This window comes from Anguilla rostrata, chromosome 2 (assembly GCF_018555375.3).
Source record: "Anguilla rostrata isolate EN2019 chromosome 2, ASM1855537v3, whole genome shotgun sequence".
Lineage (NCBI taxonomy): Eukaryota > Metazoa > Chordata > Actinopteri > Anguilliformes > Anguillidae > Anguilla > Anguilla rostrata.
Window position 1 is genome coordinate 49,943,507 of NC_057934.1, and position 18,500 is coordinate 49,962,006.

At 38.7% G+C, this 18,500-nt stretch overlaps 1 long non-coding RNA gene across 1 annotated transcript in view; it reads left to right on the forward strand.

Moving 5' to 3' along the window:
* Positions 1-3,875: 3,875 nt before the first annotated feature.
* The window catches only part of LOC135248314 (uncharacterized), an 83,050-nt gene continuing 68,425 nt past the window's right edge, over positions 3,876-18,500 (forward strand). The window contains exons 1-2 of the long non-coding RNA XR_010328408.1: positions 3,876-3,950; positions 5,577-5,722. This is a non-coding gene — a long non-coding RNA (uncharacterized LOC135248314). The remainder of the gene's footprint in view (positions 3,951-5,576; positions 5,723-18,500) is intronic.

Genomic DNA, 18,500 nt, shown 5'->3' on the forward strand with positions numbered 1-18,500 from the left:
AACCACTGCTTATGCTCAAGAAAATGTCACCAAATACCAAAAACTGGAAAATCTGAAACCCTGAAACCAATTGAACATGTGTTTCATATCCAGAAGAGAGACCTAAAGGCAACTAGCACCCGAGACAAGCAGGAGTTGAAGATGGCTGAATTACAGGCCTGGCAGAGCATCTCCGCAGAACATACTCAGCACCTGGTGAGTCACAGACTTCAAGTCATTACATGCTAAGGATATTCCACAAAGTCCTAAACATGACTACTTTCATTTACATAACATTAATATCGCCCAGACATTATGGTGCCCTGAAATGGGGGGCTATTTATAAAATGCGCTTTAATTTGTATGTGTGAAACGTATGCTGTAAAAAATTATGTTTTAAAAGCTATACAAGCTGAGAATCTGCATTTTAAGCACGTGAATTGTTTGATTATGGTTCTAAAATTGTGAAGTACAGAGCCAAACCTATAAAGAAATGTATGTATTTGTCCCAAAGATATATACTTTATATACTGTTGGTGCTTTTTGCCTTTTTTAAATTTGTTTATTTTTTCTTAAATCCGAAATGGTGTGAATAAATGTTTTCAGCATAATTTATGGGGGGAAAAAATTCAAAGACTTGGTTAATGCAACTAAATAATGGCAACACCATTCTGTTTCAATGAAAAATTAAATCGGATTGTATCAGGCTGTCCCCATGGACTAATGTGTCATACAATAGTGACAGCTGAGTCATTTCCCCACTTAATACTTCCATTGAAATGCCATCAGCTAACAATGCTGCAAGCATGATAGAATGGGCCTTGTAAATTAAACCAGGGAAAAAAGAAGCCTTGCTTATAACTGGGCTTCATGTGTGATTCAGTACTGAAATAAATACTCAATTACTGAAATAATAAACATCCAAATGAACATCCAAAATTATGATGAAAATTTAACAAAACTGAAGTGAATAGGTTTATGGGGGGGATCACAATATGATAACTAATCTCATAGAATCACTTTCAAACATGATTCGGTAGTTATTTCTTTGTGAAGTGATGGTGTACAGAGAACTGAAAACTGGGGCTCCATTGATTTTCATGTGCATTGCCTGAAAAAAAAAGTTTCCAAGCAGAAATCCGTTCTTGTTGGTAATGGAAAACTGGTGAAATAGCCTCAAAATTAGAATAAATAAATAAAAAATAAAAAACTATTAACTTTAATGCATTTTAATTGCTAATTAGATATCATTTCCATCTATTTATGGCAAAATTCAGGCGTTAGTCTTCTTTGGTAGGATTAGCATTGGTAGAGATCATGCACCAGTTTGTTCTCTCCCGCTCAGTGACAGTAAAAAGCGTGGTTATATTCTTGGTTCTGCAGGCGGTCCACAGTGGCAGAGGGGTATGCCTATGCCCGGGAATGCTTGCCAGTTTTCCTGTATGTCATTTGTCTTATAACTGTCCTCTTAATAAAAAAGGTTGTATCTCAACCCTCTCTTTTGCCCATACTGTATGTACAGCTGTCAGCTCTGAAAATCCTCTACATGATTTCTTTATTTTTCTGTGAAGTCTCATTTGAAAATGTTGTTTAAATCAAATAAAATTCAAGTCAAAGTTTATTTGCCATATGTCCAGTAACAGTACTGTATGTTAGCGGATGTCAGCTGGCAATGAAATACTTAGTCTACATAATAATAAAAAAACTATAAAAAATATAAATATATAAATGCAATGTGAAAAATGAGACATGAGTGTGTTTACATAACTGCAAATGTAAACTTCTGTAAAATGTCTGTAATAAACAATGAAGCTAAAAATAAAGAATTGCTCAGAGATTAAACTATATACTGTTGTACTATATCATATGCAGAGTTCCTGGAATACAGTGGTATTGATGTGAAGATGAGGGAGAATATGTACAGATGTATGTACAGTATCTGTACAACCGGAGTTATGTACACTCAGTGCAGGGAGATGCTGGGTGTCTGAGCTAGGAGGCAGTGCCTTGTCTTTGGGTGTGTGGGTGTGTGTAGGTGTGTGTGTGTGTGTGGGCGGGGGGAAATTCAACAAGCCTGGAGGTAGAAGCTGCCTCAGAACCTGTTGGTCTGAGGCTGGATGGTCTGACACCATTTTCCAGATGGTAGCAGGGAAAACAGTTTGTGGTCAGGGTCCTTGATGCTTTTCAGGGGCTTCTTCAGACATCTCCTGAAGTAGCTGTCCTGAACAGCTGATTGTTCGATCCCTGTGATGAGTTGGGCTGTTATCACCATTCGCTGTGCAGCATTGCTGTCAAAGTTGTTGCAGCTCCCATACCTTGCAGTGATGCAACTAGACAGGATGGACTCAACTGAAGATTGTGAGAATGTGGGTGTGAATGCCAAATTTCTTCAATCTACGGAGGAATAATAGGTGCTGCCATACTGCTTTGTCCCCAGTGTTGTTGTGATTTGACCAAGTTAAGTCAGCTATGATGTTAACACTGAGGATTTAAAAATTCTGACCCTGTCCATTTCAGCCCTATTCATGTGAATGACCCCCTGCTGCTTCCTGTTGTCCCCGATCACCTCCTTAGTCTTACTGATGTTGAGAGAAAGGTTGTTGTCCTTGGACCACACTGCCAGGCCTCTCACCTCCTCTCTGTAGGCAGACAGTGATCAGACCGATGACTGTGGTATTGTCTGAAAACTTTATGATGTTGTTGAAGCTGTGCATGGCAGTGCGGTCGTAGGTGAACAAGGAGTACACAGCCCTGGGGGGCTCCTGTGTTGGGAGTCCAAGTTGAGGTGCTGTTAGTGCCCACCCTCATCTCTTCCACTTTGACTCCGCACAACAGTTGCCCATTAATTTTTTTGACAGATGCCTCTGTCCACGGTAACTTTCAAAGAGACCGTTTTACAGTGTCATCTGTCTACACAGTTGGATGTCTACTGAAGCAGTTCAGGTTAAGCACCTTGCTTAAGGATATACTGGCAGTACCGCTCCTGGGAGTTGCTGGTCATACCTCTCCTGCAATCTTTGAGCCGCAAGACAAGTTTCTTCTTTTAATTGGTATATTGCTTAAGAATGAATGAGCACAAAAATTAAGCAAATACCTTTTCATCTACATGCAACTGAATAAATGTGATGGAGCAACTGACACTGACATAATTTAATTAATGAGATATAAAATTACTGTTAAAAATGTTGAAATGGCAACATTTTTCATCAGTGAATCACAGGTTCAAAATGTAAAATACAGTAAATTAATTTGAATAATAAAAAGTAATTTACATGAAAATAATGGTATGGGTGATAAAGTGATAACTAACAGGCCACAAAAGCTTGAAGGGGCAGTTCACCCAAAAATTAAAGGTAACGATGTTTCCACTTACACACCATCCTTCCAGAGAGTTTCATAGGGGTTTGGTGAGTTTTCTAGATACCTGCTGTAGCTCACTGTTAAAGAACGAACCTCAACAGGGCAAAGTTATTGTGATGCTCAAAGCACAACAATTTTACATTCTGTTACATGGATAGTAAGTCGGCGGATTTTACAGTGAACTTGGAGATAAGACTCAAACTTGTGCAACCCAAATGGAGTGTCACAAGTTTAGCACATCAATTATACTTGCACAAGTACACCCATTTACTGATAGCCACACTACTGACAGCAACTGATCTGGTTATATACCATACATAGCCAGACTAAACCATTTGCATACAATATTCAATTATCTCACAGAAGAAGAAAAAATGACAGTATATTTTTACATATAGAAATCATTATACATATATTATCAGTCGCTACTCTATATCCAATAATCACCAATCTAATTAGGTAACGGAAAATATTATCGAATACACATTACGGTCTCCCCCGTCTAAATAGTCAATTCTTCTTGTCCAGCGCTTCCAATAAAATTGCACAGAATCATGGCATTCGGCTTACGTCATTCCTGTTTGAACGTGGAGCAAACGGCACAAACTGCGGTTAGTAACAACTCTTAACATTGCGTTGATCGAACATGGTTTGCTAAAATAAATCCATTTAATGTTTGACACCAGATGCGTGTATGTTTAAGTTACTTAAGTTGCAGTACATTATGGTGATGAACAGATGTGAAGTAGGGAATGTGTTTGAGTAGACAAACCGGCAAACATAAATGATGCGCACTACATTTATGAAATCAGCGTACTTGCACCAAACAGCCACAAACATGAGGAGATACACGGCTAAAAACCTGTTCGTTTAAAAAAAATAAATAAATAAATAATTGTGTCCTAGCCGGAATTGAGAGTTCGCTCCGTTACTCTCCAAAAACTGAACAGCAGTGCCACTTTCCAATTATATATTAACGCAGTTACTCAAAAACATCCCCAGACCTTGTTGTGCATGGTTTCATCAAAAACGACTTTCTACTTAAGTATGCCAACTGTGTATCCGCACAACGACTCAGCTGAAGCATGTCAATATTCTGGGGCACGGTGTTAACATTTTTTAAAGCATTGTTTCAAATGTCATATCTCAACGAAACTATAACTCCAGGCAAATGGAAACAACTTTATTTCATTTTTGGGTAAACTGCCCCTTTACTTCCGGTTTTGCTTTATCTCTATCCAGAGTTATTTTATATGGTCAGTTGAATTTAATAGATTAAAATAATACTTTGAAGGCCAATTTAAACTCTGATGCAAAGATCAGCCCAAAGATCCCAATGGTCTGTGAACAGGAAAATATCACGCAACACAGAGATGTGCATGCCGATTTTGCAACCAATGCAAGCATGATTACTTCTGTTAAAATTGATTCTTTCTATCCAGCAGCCTTCAAACAGAATACTCTTAATTTTAACTGCTTCATATTAACATTTGACAACTCAAATCACTGTTCTGCTTGCAGCAACAACTCTCCCTTATTATGGTGATGACTGGGTGTTTCCAATGAACGACGAGGTCCCAGATTTTCCTATAAAAAATACATCTTTCTATACAAAATCCATTCTTCTTTTGAAGATGGGACACATTATTTTACTTCTGAAAGATGGTTTCCTGAGGTGAAATCAGAATTGAATAGCAGACTAAAAGGCTTCCCATCATAACTGTTAGGAACATCTAATTTGCACGGTTTCTAAACGTTTATGCTGGTGCTATTGTCGTGGAATTCCGAAACATTAGTTAGCACACAAATGTCTACCACAGAATGTGACTCACACCTGATAAAGCAATAAAACTAGCATCCATTAACTTAACTGGGGGCCACACGTTTAGCCAAAGTGACTTGCAACATGCATTTGGCATGATGGCAGTGGACCGATAGTACCTTTTATTGTGTGGAGTGGCCTTGGATTGATTGGTTTGAATCTGCCCCCATTGCACTGCTATTCTTATTTGCTTATGCTATATTTGAAATGAAGCAGGAGCTGAGAATCCACAGAATGTATGAAGACTTTAAAGATAATTGGAACAGATGCTTTAGTTTCCTACTCAGGTTAAATTTTCCCAGTATGTTGTTTCATCATGTACATCCTATTCCAAGCAATATTCATTCCTATAGCCATGGCCTCAAGAGTTTGGTATTTGTTGAGGTGCATCAGCTTTGTTCTAATTTTATTTCAGCACCATTAATGGGCCAGACAGACTGTCTCAGAGCCCCGGCACAAACTACAGCGTCAGGAGCTGTTTTTAGCTACCTGCTCTCACTGGGGTTCTGAGCGCTAACAATGCAAGGGAGGAGAGTGAGAGGGACCAGCAGAAGGAGTGAGGTGGGTGGAAAAAGGAGCATGCCAGCATGGCAATGAAATGATAATGAGGAAATGGAGACTGACCAATGAAATACGGTTTGGCCTTGCTGGAATTGGCATGAATTTGGGGCTCAGCGTCAAGTAATTTATTCAATAGTTTGTTATATTTCTTTACTAAAATTATAGTTGAAATGCATGAAAATGCATGAAAGCCAAGTTTGTCAAGTTCATCAGTATTAAAAACTGAATTATCATGGTCAGGGGTTTTTCAGGTGGAATTTATCCGATGCAATTCAGCTGAATACCATCAGCTTGAGCGCAGGGATTTATCTTAATTAAATTGCTTAATTCAGTCTCACACTTTAGCTAGCTGCATTCTTTCCCTTTTAGCTCAGTTGAATGATAGGAACAAAAGTATTGCCCAGAACATGACAATTTGTTCAATGTAACTAATTGCAGTGCTATTGTGCTCTAGTCCTGTCCTTCACAGACCTGTAGCTCTATAGCTGAGCTGTCAGGTGGAGGCTCCTGCTGCATGATGAATGGGCCCCAGTGAATCATGGTCTTCAGTCTTTCCCTTGATTAGCATGATTAATAATAGAATCTTGCAGCTTAACTGGCTAAAATGGCTCCATATAGATGAGATAACAGATGAATGACAGTTGACCCCACACGGACACCTGCACGAGCAGGAGAAAGGAGGACAGCACACAGGGGCAGCCGGGGTTCACGGCTACTGTGGCAGTAGCTCTCCTGTCGTATTGTGTAGCCTGCTGTCCTGTTGTGTGATAGCCGCTGGCTCACAGGCAAGTGTATCCATTTATAAAGCAGTACTTCATATGCATGTGCAGGTGGCAGGATAATTCAAGAGGTACAGTTGCCAATTCCAAATTAGGGAGTGTAAAGGGGAAAAACGTTTGACAGGTAGCCAACAAGGGAATAAACAATGGCAGCTGATGGCGGCTTTCTCCATTTGCTTTCTGGAGGAATTTATAAATGTCTAATATGTAGTCCATATTAAGAGGTAGAATTTATAGTAATTTTTTCAAAGGGCAGATTCATGAAGAGGATGGGTTGGCATGTTGCTGCAAGGAGACACAATTAGAATTTGTAAAACCAATCTCTGGTAATACCATAATGTTTATACTTTTCCCATTGCTAGCAGCTGAATGGGGGTAACGGTTTAAACATTTAAAGATGCTTTCCTTTAATTGAGGTGCTCATTCAAAGAGCAGATGTCCTTAATTTGTACATGTTCATGAATGAATTATGGGCTATTGTCTCATAAAAATATTTTTTTTCTGTCTGGTCCTGCATAGAAATAGATTGGTGGTAATAAATAAATGAATTAAGTTTTAGTCAAGAATCTATGCTTGATAATTGCATCTAAAATAAGCATAGATGCTGCACTGAAATAGCAAGGTTAGCTGGCCTTCTGGTTGCTTTAAAAATTACAGATGATGAAGAAAATAAAATTAATCTTCTGTTAAACCTTTTTAGGGAAGCCATTGTAATGTGGAGTAAATATTTAATGGGAGCAGTCTTATTATGTTCACATTGGTTTATGCTGAAGATGGAGTTGCTTTGTTTTCCCAGCCATGGTTTAACAGTGGAGATTAAGTGTAGCTATTCACATTTTCCCAGTTGTGCTGAGACAAATAGGTGCAGGAAATGCATACATAAAAAGCAGTCCCAGGAAAGAGAATTTTATTCTCATGCCTTGGAAGAAAAATGACTGTTGCATACACGGAATCAAAGTCTGGAGCATTTAAAGCATAGCACACATGAGCAGAAGGACTTTGTTCTAGAAGGATTTTAGGCACTTTGTTATTACAGATTTATAAGATATACAGTAGAATGAGGAAGGCATGGCACCTTTGACTCCATTTACCACTTAGAATACTGCTGCATTTTTCAAAAGGCCAAATCTACTTGAACATATGGAAAAGGGTAATGTTATATTTATGTGAAAGCCCATTATTGCTTCATTGTCTCTAAACAAATGTTTTTAAAGTTATCTACAGCCCACCCCATCTCTGTACTCATTCTCATCTGAACAGTTTTATTTGTTTGAAGGGTATGGTTGCAATCAGCGAAATGAAACATCAGTATGAAGTGTTTACTTACTCTTCGCTACTTCAAAATATCTCAAACTTCAATATGTGTTCAACAGGTGAAAAGTGTTCTTGTTATTTTTTATTCTTGTGGCCCATCTGCGAATAGAATCTAAATAAATAACCTGGAGGCCCTGAAAATGATTGTTGCTTAGGTAGTAGCAGCTTTTTTTAAAGACCTCTGGTGATGGAGGTTGGTTGGCTGGCATGAGGTACTATCCAGTACCTCATTTCTCGCAGCAGAAAGTGACTAGACATTCTCAATCTGTTCCAGCAGCTGTGCAGGCTGGACTGGTTTTCTCAGAGAAACAGCTCTGTGCTTGCCTTGCAACTCAAAGCTCAGAAGATCATCTTTACTCTGCACAAGCACATAAATACAGACATTGTAATTGGCTACTTCCCTTTCTTGACTGAAACATCCAGGATGTACAGTTTTGGCCAAAAATTGCAATGTGTGAACAGCGTTCATTCATCTGAACTTTTCTGAATAGCTTGTTTAGCTCACATAATTTCCTCTGGGGATTTTGTACGCTGCATCTCAATTATTTCTGAAAGAATCCTTTAAATAATGTCATGAATATGCCAATCCTAATCTGATGCTGTTTCCATAATCCTCTTCTACTCCCTTACATGTTCATCTAGCATGGCACAAATTAACACCCTGACCTCTGCTAAACAACCTCTACTAAAGATATCAACAACCTCTTAAAAATCCTGTAGAAAAGCGAGGTGTTAGCTTTTGAGAAGGAGTAGGCAGAGAGACAGATACATGTGTATCAATAAAATCAGCATGCCAAAATGAGCTCTTGAGCATGAGGGCACATAATTGCAACTCAGCACAACAGAAGAGTCGCTGGGTATTGTTCTAATGGGACATTTTTCAAGCTGCCTGCGCTTCTGAGCCAAAACTAATTGAGTGGGCTATCCTCACTGACTATCTGCACTATTCACATTGTCCTATCAGCGCTCCATTTGTAGTGTAACATTTCAGGTCTTTTCTTTTCACAATAAGATCAAAGAAATACAACGCTTGCAGGACACAAGGCAGATGGAAATCACTACAGTACAGATAACATTGTAATTCAGGGTGAAGAAGTTCTCTGACTCAGGGTAAAGATTTATTTTGTTGTACAGTGCCACAGTTCAACAGCACAGTCGATGGGAACAGGACAAAATTACCTGTCAACTGTCAATGTTACATTACAGCTCGCTCGCCTGATGAAATGCTTGGTTCAGTCTCAGGGATGCAGAACACATCAAGTGTTGAAACAGCTGACAGGTTTGTAAATACAACATGAGCCATTTGCATCAGCAGGCAGGACTGGAAGACAAACCTGATTTAGATGATAATTTGCTCTTGGTTGGGGATCATCTGTTCATTTTGGCTCCGTCTGCCATCAACAAATAGATGGGAATTTGAAGGTTCTGGCGCAGCTCGGAGAAGCAGAGGAACACCCTTCTGTTTGCTCCACTTGATTGCGGTTCCAGAGCTCTCTCTCCCATATGCCACGTGATCAGCACGAGCCGGCATACATGTGTACATTATGTTCCCTTCCACCACGATCCAACAGGATTGTGTTGATTCAGCTGCATGTATGCATAACCCTAGCCAAAGTATAACTATATAGTATGAAATGTAACATTGAGGTGTGTGTATAACCCCATTATTATTCCGTAATGAATATAGTTTTGAGTATCTTTTTTCACAATTCATATTTGTTGATTAGTCAGACATATTTCCCTTGCTTAAGATTGTATATATTGGGCAGCATATAGTGGTGCAGTGGGTAGCACTGTCGCCTCAGCGCAAGACGGTCCTGGATTCGAAGGTCCTGTCTGTGTGGATTTCCTCCGGGTACTCCGGTTTCCTCTCACAGTCCAGAGTCATAAAGGTAGGCTAATTGGAGACTCTTCAGGGCCCATAGGTATGAGTGTTTGAGTGAATGGCGTGTGTGTCCTGTGATAGATTTGCGACCTGTCCAGGGTGTGTTCCTGCCTCTCACCCAATGCACGCTGGGATAGGCTTCAGTACCCTCGCGACCCTGACCATGATAAGCAGGTATAGATAATGGATGGATGGATGGATGGAAGACTGTATATAGGGTCAACTTTAGTGTTCCAATCGACTGGCTTGAAGGGGCGATTAAGCTGGTCCAGGGTTTGTGTCTGATGCTCTGCACGCTGGAGGGAAAAAGGAAGTGAAGGTGGAGTTTGGCAGCTCTATAAGGAAAAATAGTTGGCAGGGGATATGGCTTCAGGCCCCTTAAATTATAGAAGGACTAACCTCATCATGTGCAGGAATCAGAGACTATCTTAATATTTAAAGCCTGATTAAAAACCTCATCTCTTTAGCCTTTCTTAAGGTTAAAAGCCACCCTCCCGATAATGGGCAGTTTTCTATCCAGCTAATACTCACAGTTCCCCCAGAGGCCTGACAGAAAAAAAGTTAAAGTATTTAAATTGTTGTGTTTTGGATAATAAAAAAATAATGTTGCAGTGAAGAAAATATATTCAAAAATAGGAAATATGTATTTTTTACAAATATTATTAATTACATTTTTATTAAATGTTCCTTGTAGTGTTCCAGAGTAACATGGATCTTACTATTAAGACCAGAAATGCATGCCCCCTATAGGGGAGAAAATTGAATTGTCTCATCTCAAGAGGACATCACCTTAGTGTGGGCTGAATTATGAAAGACATCTCACTCCTATTATAATCATATTCCACAGTTTCCCTGTTGCAGAGTGCCATTGAGATCCTACATCAGCTTGAAAACCTAAAAATGTTTGGATAGTGCAATTCAACCCCTGATTGATACAGAAGCCCTATTCTACTCTGGATCCCATACATTCTTTCCTGTTCATCAACTATTCATGCACAAATAACATACATTTGGCGTTAGTTTCTTTTGAAGATTGCTCAATTATATGATCAATAAAGATGGAACGGTTTTGATATTTAATTTTTCATCATTACATTGCATTAATCATCACAAAAGCAGGATCCTTGTTTGTTTAATAAAGAACAAATCACTTCAATGATACTTGAATAATATGCTTGTTTTGTGCATTAATCTATCTTAGTTCAGCTGCTCTGTTCTATTGAATTGCTTCTATTATTGTCTTCAGGCTGTTCGTCTTCTGTTTGTGATGCAGTGTAGGTTTTCCTTTCAGGGAATATCTGCTGCTACAACTTACATTGTTTCAATATATTTTTTTCATTTTTGTCAATAGTCCAATTTTATGAGACAAAGCATCTGACATCAACCAACTGCTTTAGTCTTAAGACTGAAAGGAATATGTCAGTAAGTAGGAATAATTTCCCTATTTACAATATCTTTCTGCTTCCATTGTGTTTTCAAATGTATGGAGTTTGTGTACAAGAAGTGTTGTATTGAACAATCACAGTGATTTGTTGACATTGATTTTTTATATTTTTTGAAGTATAAAATGCCATCTGAAAACCACAGAAGGGAAAATGAAGGATGTTCTGCAGGCAGTTCTAATATACAATAGAGAAATCTTTTAATTACAATAAGCAAACATTTACTGGCTTTATGTTTAGCAAAACCAAACCAAAAAATCCAGCTTGTGCCTCGTGCCTTACATACAGTATGTGGAGGTGCCTTTGAGGCAACGTGCCAGGCTAACAGAAGACTAGCTTTTGCACTGACTGTAAAGTCAATAGATGCGTGCATGCTACTGTTGAAGGGTTGCTTCTTTCTTTTTTTATCTATAAGTGATGAAACACTGATGTTAACTGTACTTATCAGACCTAGCCAATGGAATCTATTGTTAGGGGCAGAATGCGACAGATGGTGATAACATTTCTCCGCACTAAGAGTTCAGACAGATCTGTGGTGTGGCACAGAGTTTTGAATGTTATGTTATTTCAAATAAGCTCAGCCAAGGGGAATACTGAATTGCTAGAGGGAAGCTTGTTCTCATTTGATAGCTTAAAAGCTTGGCATAGAAAGGGACCTTTTGTTGTACTGGAAAAAAAAAATTATTCTTGGTTAGATTCTTTGTAAATCTAATCAAGACCATTTTTGTAATTTCAACAAGAAAATCTTATTTCCCTGCTTTTACTTAAATATGTCACTCTTTATTTGATGTTTATTTAAAGCAAATTTGATCCAAAATACTGGTAATATTTACAGTATTTTTGCAAGTTCTTACCACACACTGCTATTCCAGAGGTAACACTGCCTCCCTTCCCTGGGTTCTGTGCAGTGCAGTGCAGCTAGAGTGAGAAGGAAATTGCAAAATAAATGTATTACGCTTACTAACAGTTTAAGTAGTACATTGTGTTCAACAATAGGCTTCAGGTAGGTAGTTGTTCAGCTGAGTGTAAATTAGCACCATGGAGGAGATTGCTGTGTGTGGATATGACTCCCCTTGCGCTGCACTTAATGAAGGCTTATATTGCGTGTTTTTCAAAGGTTTTTGTAATTACGAAAATTAAGTTGGCTTTATATAGTTTCATTAAATATTGCTTACTACATACAACATAGTAAATATTAATTTAAAACAGACTATAATTATGTACATTTTAATAATTGACTGTGAATTTAAAGTTTAAGTACATTTAATTAATATTTAGCAAGTTAAATTTCCACAAAAATGACTCAAACCATTTTTTTAGTGTGATGTTACTCTGCCAAAAGATTAAGAGAATAAACAAAATAATGAATGATGAATAATGAAAACATGACATGAATAAATAATATTCACATACACTGTTTTTGTTTGTTGATCCATGTTAGATTTTAAAAGCCATCATCGTAGTCGAATTAACCTGATTGCTGTGTTCTGATTCTGACCTCTTTTGCGTTCAATACTTTCATACATACATTCACTGATATACAACTAGCTTGCCCCGCTCTTTTTTATTAGCTACACACATTGAAGAAATCAGGAATAAAGTCCACTGGAATGATCATCACAGATTATAAGAACAACTGTTGTAGAGCAAACGTTTTTCTAGAACTCTGCGGAACAGCAACAAGATTCCCCTGTGAACAGCCTCTCAAGATCTTCTGTACTGTAGTCTAAAAAAGTTTAGCGGGAAACCTAATTGGGCACTTAATCATGTGGGAGCTGCCCTCCCTAAAGGACGAAAAGCCAGAAAATGAATCGAGCACAACAATTGGATGGCCCAGATAGCAGCTGCGTTAAAAGCTCTGCGTGACGTTTCCCCGCAGGTCTGGCTTGTCTACATCAGGACATTGCCACACATAGTCATATTCCCTGAATGATGCTGATCTGATTTTTGGTCAGTTTTTTGTCGGACAGGAGATCCCACTGGAGTCGAAGATACAGAGCTTCCCTGCAGCCTCTTGTCATATGGTCTTTTATTTCGTATTCATCCTCAGGAAGGTCAACATCAAGGCAATCCATACTGCCAGTGTTGATTCATTTTACAGTGCAGTGTCTGGAGGTCAGCTTCATTTATTTAAGGCTTCAAATACCGTCTTGCTGGCCTGCAAGGACAGATGAAAGATGGCACCTGAAAGCAAACACATGCTGTGCCTTTTGGATCACCACTCTGCTTCTGCCCACACAAAGATGTTCATCAAAACATCAAAAATCAAAGAAACAGCGGTTTCTCCAGATATTACAGTTTTTGTTTTTTGTTGTGATATTGATTTGGCTATATGAAAGGGGCACTCCACATTCATCTGTCTATTCTTTCTACCATGCGATTTTATATGAAAATGTATACATAGGTGCAGGCTAGTGTAGTAACAACTAATAGCACATAATTTCTACTAATGAGTAATATCCAATATTTGCATGTTGACTGTTTTGCCAGTAAAATGAATATCTCATGGAATACACGGTTTTTTTTATTTAAGCCTTGTGAATAATGATTCAGATGCTTGAGCGTACATGCATGTGAAAACATACTGAAGGAAACCTTATTACTGACATGCAGTATTTCAATTTCAATTTCAATCAGCAGACAGTTTAAGCCATGGAAACAATGTGTGCAGATTCGTTAGACAAATAGAGACTTAAAGTAAGCACTTAAATGCAAGACTGCATCAAAAACTAGCAAACAGCAGCCTTCCAGGATTTGAGTTCCCTGATTTAAAGTAAACATTTATATATTGCATATGATGCAAACCTGTTGCCTTCTGAAAATGGTGTTGCATCAGTACATTTGTTGTTCTCTGATGCCAGATTCTTCCCTGCACAGCTGTGTCTAACAGCTCTTTAGTTTTATTCCTGTTACTAATGCTATTCCAGGATAACATCTGGTTGGCTGAAGATTAGCATACAGTGAGGCGACCTAACTTCAAATAAATACATGTGCCTGGCTGCAGGAGAGAAATTAAAAAGATTTTTTAGGATGTAACATTCTGATTAAAATAATCCTGACCATTAATATTCTACATACTGCATTGTATTGCATAAAGTGTTTAGTTTTGCAAACAGAGAAGAGTATTTTTCATAGGCAAAGTGATAATCCTTTCAGAAATGTTGTGGTCTAAATAAAGAGATTAGCTCAATGTGTTCAGATGAAAAAAGTCAAATTTTGCAACTCATTTATATATATTTTTATGATACAGTCCCAAAATTATAAAGTGATATAACTTCACTTTACATTTAGTGGGCACAGATGTCACGGCCAGCATTGCTACATTTTGGATAATGAGGTTCAACAAAGTTATTTGGGCTTGTTCTTCTCTTGTTACATTAGAAAACTGGTCTTTAGGACATGCAGACACAAAATGCAGTTCAAACACATGCATAAGTGGGGAAACAATTTATTAAACAGTGTGGTGAAAGCCAAAACGGCACTAAAGAATTATTAACAGTCTGACCAAAAGCTGCAGCTTCAGCCAAAAACAGGGAAAGCCCAAAGAGTGCACTGTCCATTAAAAAGCAAATAGAATGTAAATGTGCTGTTCTCTAGCCTGTAAAGAGAGGTTTATTGTCTGAATTTGGATTGTCTGGGCTCCACAAATTCAATTATCAACCTGAAACCAAGCGACTAAACCAGTCAGCTGAAATCTGAAATCTCCTTTCCTGGCCCTGAATGAAAGGGAACCGAGAGGAGGCTGTTTTTCGACTCTGTTAATCACCCATTCACAACCCACCCTCACCTTTACATCAGACAACACTTGACTCTGTTAATCACCCATTCACAACCCACCCTCACCTTTACATCAGACAACACTTGACTCTGTTAATCACCCATTCACACCCCATCCTCACCTACACATCAGACAACACTTGACTCTGTTAATCACCCATTCACAACCCATCCTCACCTACACATCAGACAACACTTGACTCTGTTAATCACCCATTCACAACCCATCCTCACCTTTACATCAGACAACACTTGACTCTGTTAATCACCCATTCACAACCCATCCTCACCTTTACATCAGACAACACTTGACTCTGTTAATCACCCATTCACAACCCATCCTCACCTACACATCAGACAACACTTGACTCTGTTAATCACCCATTCACAACCCATCCTCAACTACACATCAAACAACACTTGACTCTGTTAATCACCCATTCACAACCCACCCTCAGGTACACATCAGACGACATTCGACTCTGTTAATCATCCATTCGCAACCTATCCTCAACTGCACATCATAAGATACTTGACTCTGTTAATCACCCATTCACAACCCATTCTCAACTACACATCCTGTGACACTCAACTCTGTTAATCACCCATTCACAACCCATTCTCAACTACACATCCTCTGACACTCAACTCTGTTAATCACCCATTCACAACCCACCCTCAGGTACACATCAGACGACATTCGACTCTGTTAATCATCCATTCACAACCCATCCTCAACTGCACATCATAAGATACTAGACTGTGTTGATCACCCATTCAAAACCCACCCTCAAGTACACATCATATAACATGTAGATGTTCTGTTAATCACCCATTCACAATGGCAACAGGCAGTGACCACTCACCCAGGGCACGGATCAGACACACGACAAGGGGAGAATTTGGGTGCACAGTGAATAAAGTTAGAGATTATTCAGTTCCTCAAAGGGCATCTTAATGGTACATTCACCAGTACAGCTTGAATCTAGGAGCATCAAATACAAACTCTTGCTTGCGTGTGCCTGTATGTATATGGTACTGCACAGGCTCAATTTGAGTTAGTGCACCAAACTATTAATCCATCTGAAGGACAACTTTAGTTTGCCTGCTAGGAGCGTGTAGAGGCTGGGCTGCGATGGAGTATCAGGCTGTGACATTGACGCCCATGTACCACCTTGACTTTTGGTAACTAGACTCCTTTGTCCCACAGTACTTCAGTCCACTTTGAAACACAAGCGTTGGCTAAAAGATGTCTCACTGGAGCCCCCGAACACCCCACCTATGATTCCTCTCTTGCCCTCCTGCAGAAGTAATACAATTACAGAAATTTGTATCTTCAGAGAGGATTGCAAGAAGAAAAAACAGAAGCAATATGAGACAAGAGATGGAGAGTGAAATGTAAGGAGAGGACACAGAACAGAATGTTCAGTAATGAAGTAAAGTTGAGACAATTTTTGAATCTATGTTTTGGGCTCGGGTTAGGTTAGGGTAAGCTGTTCTTTTCCTATGAATCAAATATAAATAGTTGCCTCCTCTGGAGTAGCCTATGTTTATGTTTGTGAGGAGTGCTTATCTAGAGGAGGATGCAATGCTCTTCCTCTATAAAATTGAAGGCAAGACAGTAAATATCGTGCTGTGACAAAGTATTTGCCCCATTCCTGATTTCCTCGATTACTGCATGTTTGTCACACTGAATGAATTCAGATTTTTAGACAAAATGCATTATTACACAAAGAGGGAAAAAAAACCACATTAATTGGGGAAAAAAAAAATTATTCTTAAACACAAAATACATTTTTAAAGTAAAATGACATTATTAGAGTTATTACATTTATTTAATGAAAAAGTTAACAAAACACTATCACCCATGTGAAAAAGTAATTCCCCCTTAGTCACTCAACCAATTAATGAAATTGAATTAATAATGAAATTCAGCTGATTGAACACAACCAGGCTTGATTGCAGTCAGCTCTGTTGAATATAGACCTCACTCATATTGACCCTTACCATCAGAGTGACAGTCACCACAAAGTTCCTACAAGCACATCATGCAATGATCAAAGAAAATTCCATAAAAGCTGAGAAACAATTTGGTGAAATATATCAGTCTGGAAAGGATTACAAAGCTATTTCTAAGGCTCTCGGACTCCACGGAACCACAGTGAGAGCCATTATCTCCAAATGGAGAACACTTGGAACTGTGATAAATCTTACTAGAAGTGGGGGCCAGCCAAAATGTCTCCAAGGACGTTGCGACAACTCATCCAGAAAGTCACAAATGATTCCAGAAGAACATTCAGAGAACTGCAGGCCTTTGTAGTCTCAGCTAAAGTCAGTGTTCATGACTACAATAATAAAGAGGCTGGACAAAAATGGGATTCATGGAAGAGTAGCATGGCAGAAACCACTGCTAACCAATGCTTGTCTCCCATCCACTACACCTGATTTCACTAATGAGCTTACTTCCTGGACCAAGCAGGTAAAACAATTAGTGAAATCAGGTGGTGTAGTGCATGGCTGGGGCAAATACCTGCAGACACTGTTCCGCAGGACTAGTGCTGATCTAGACCACGGATACTCAAATCTGGCCCTTAAATCCAAATCCAGCCCTGGTTTTCCTTCCTCCCGGGTAATTAACTGGAGAATTGGTGCTACTAATCAGCAAGACTGTCTTCACACCTGACTCCCAGGTAGAGGGAAGGTGGAATACCAAAAGTTCCCTGCCCTTGAGGACTGTGATTTGAGAAACTGGTCTAGATGCTATATTTAAAAAAATATCTAGAGATACTAGCTTACTAACTAAAAATATTGTTTGGCTATGTCACCGGAATGGTACCAAATGTATTACTGTTACTGAAACATCTGAAGTGTAGCTATCCAACTGTTTTAGAGCTGGTGCTCATCTATGTACCACAGTGTGGTGCCTTAAGTGAATGAGTTACCCAGCAGCCTAGACCAAACAGCTTTTTTATGCGAAGAATGTTATTTTAGATATTTAGAGGAGTTTCTGACTACCTACTGCATTTACAATGGCTGGTATCGAGGCATTTGGGGGGTTTGTGGTCTAAATCAAGTAACTAGAAAGCAGCTTGTACAGTGATGTTATGCCTGCAGAAGTTGTCTGTGTATACTGTTCAATTCCTTCTAAAATTGTTTAATCTTATTTTCATTTGGAGACCTGAGAATTATGCCATATAAAAACTGATATTTAGAATTAGCACTTTTCATTGAAATTGAAAATGAGTTCATATTTACATCTGGAAACAAGTTACTGTGCAAGCTGCTTGCTTGCCTGTCTTAAGTGTGGATGTACATTTAAAAAAAATGAATTACTCACTAATAAGGAGAAGGGCATGCTATTTAAAATTATATTTTAAAGCGAGATAGCAAAAGTGTATTGTAATAGTGTATATTTTATGAATATACCCCATAGTGTAAAATGTGGTTTATTTGCCAGCGATGGGCATGAAGCTGTTAGCTTCAGGATATTTGCCCTGAACAGATGTCCTTCACCATCAAACATATCCAACTGAGTCTTTTTAATATAATTCCCTGTTGCTCACTTGTACCATCATTTCCAA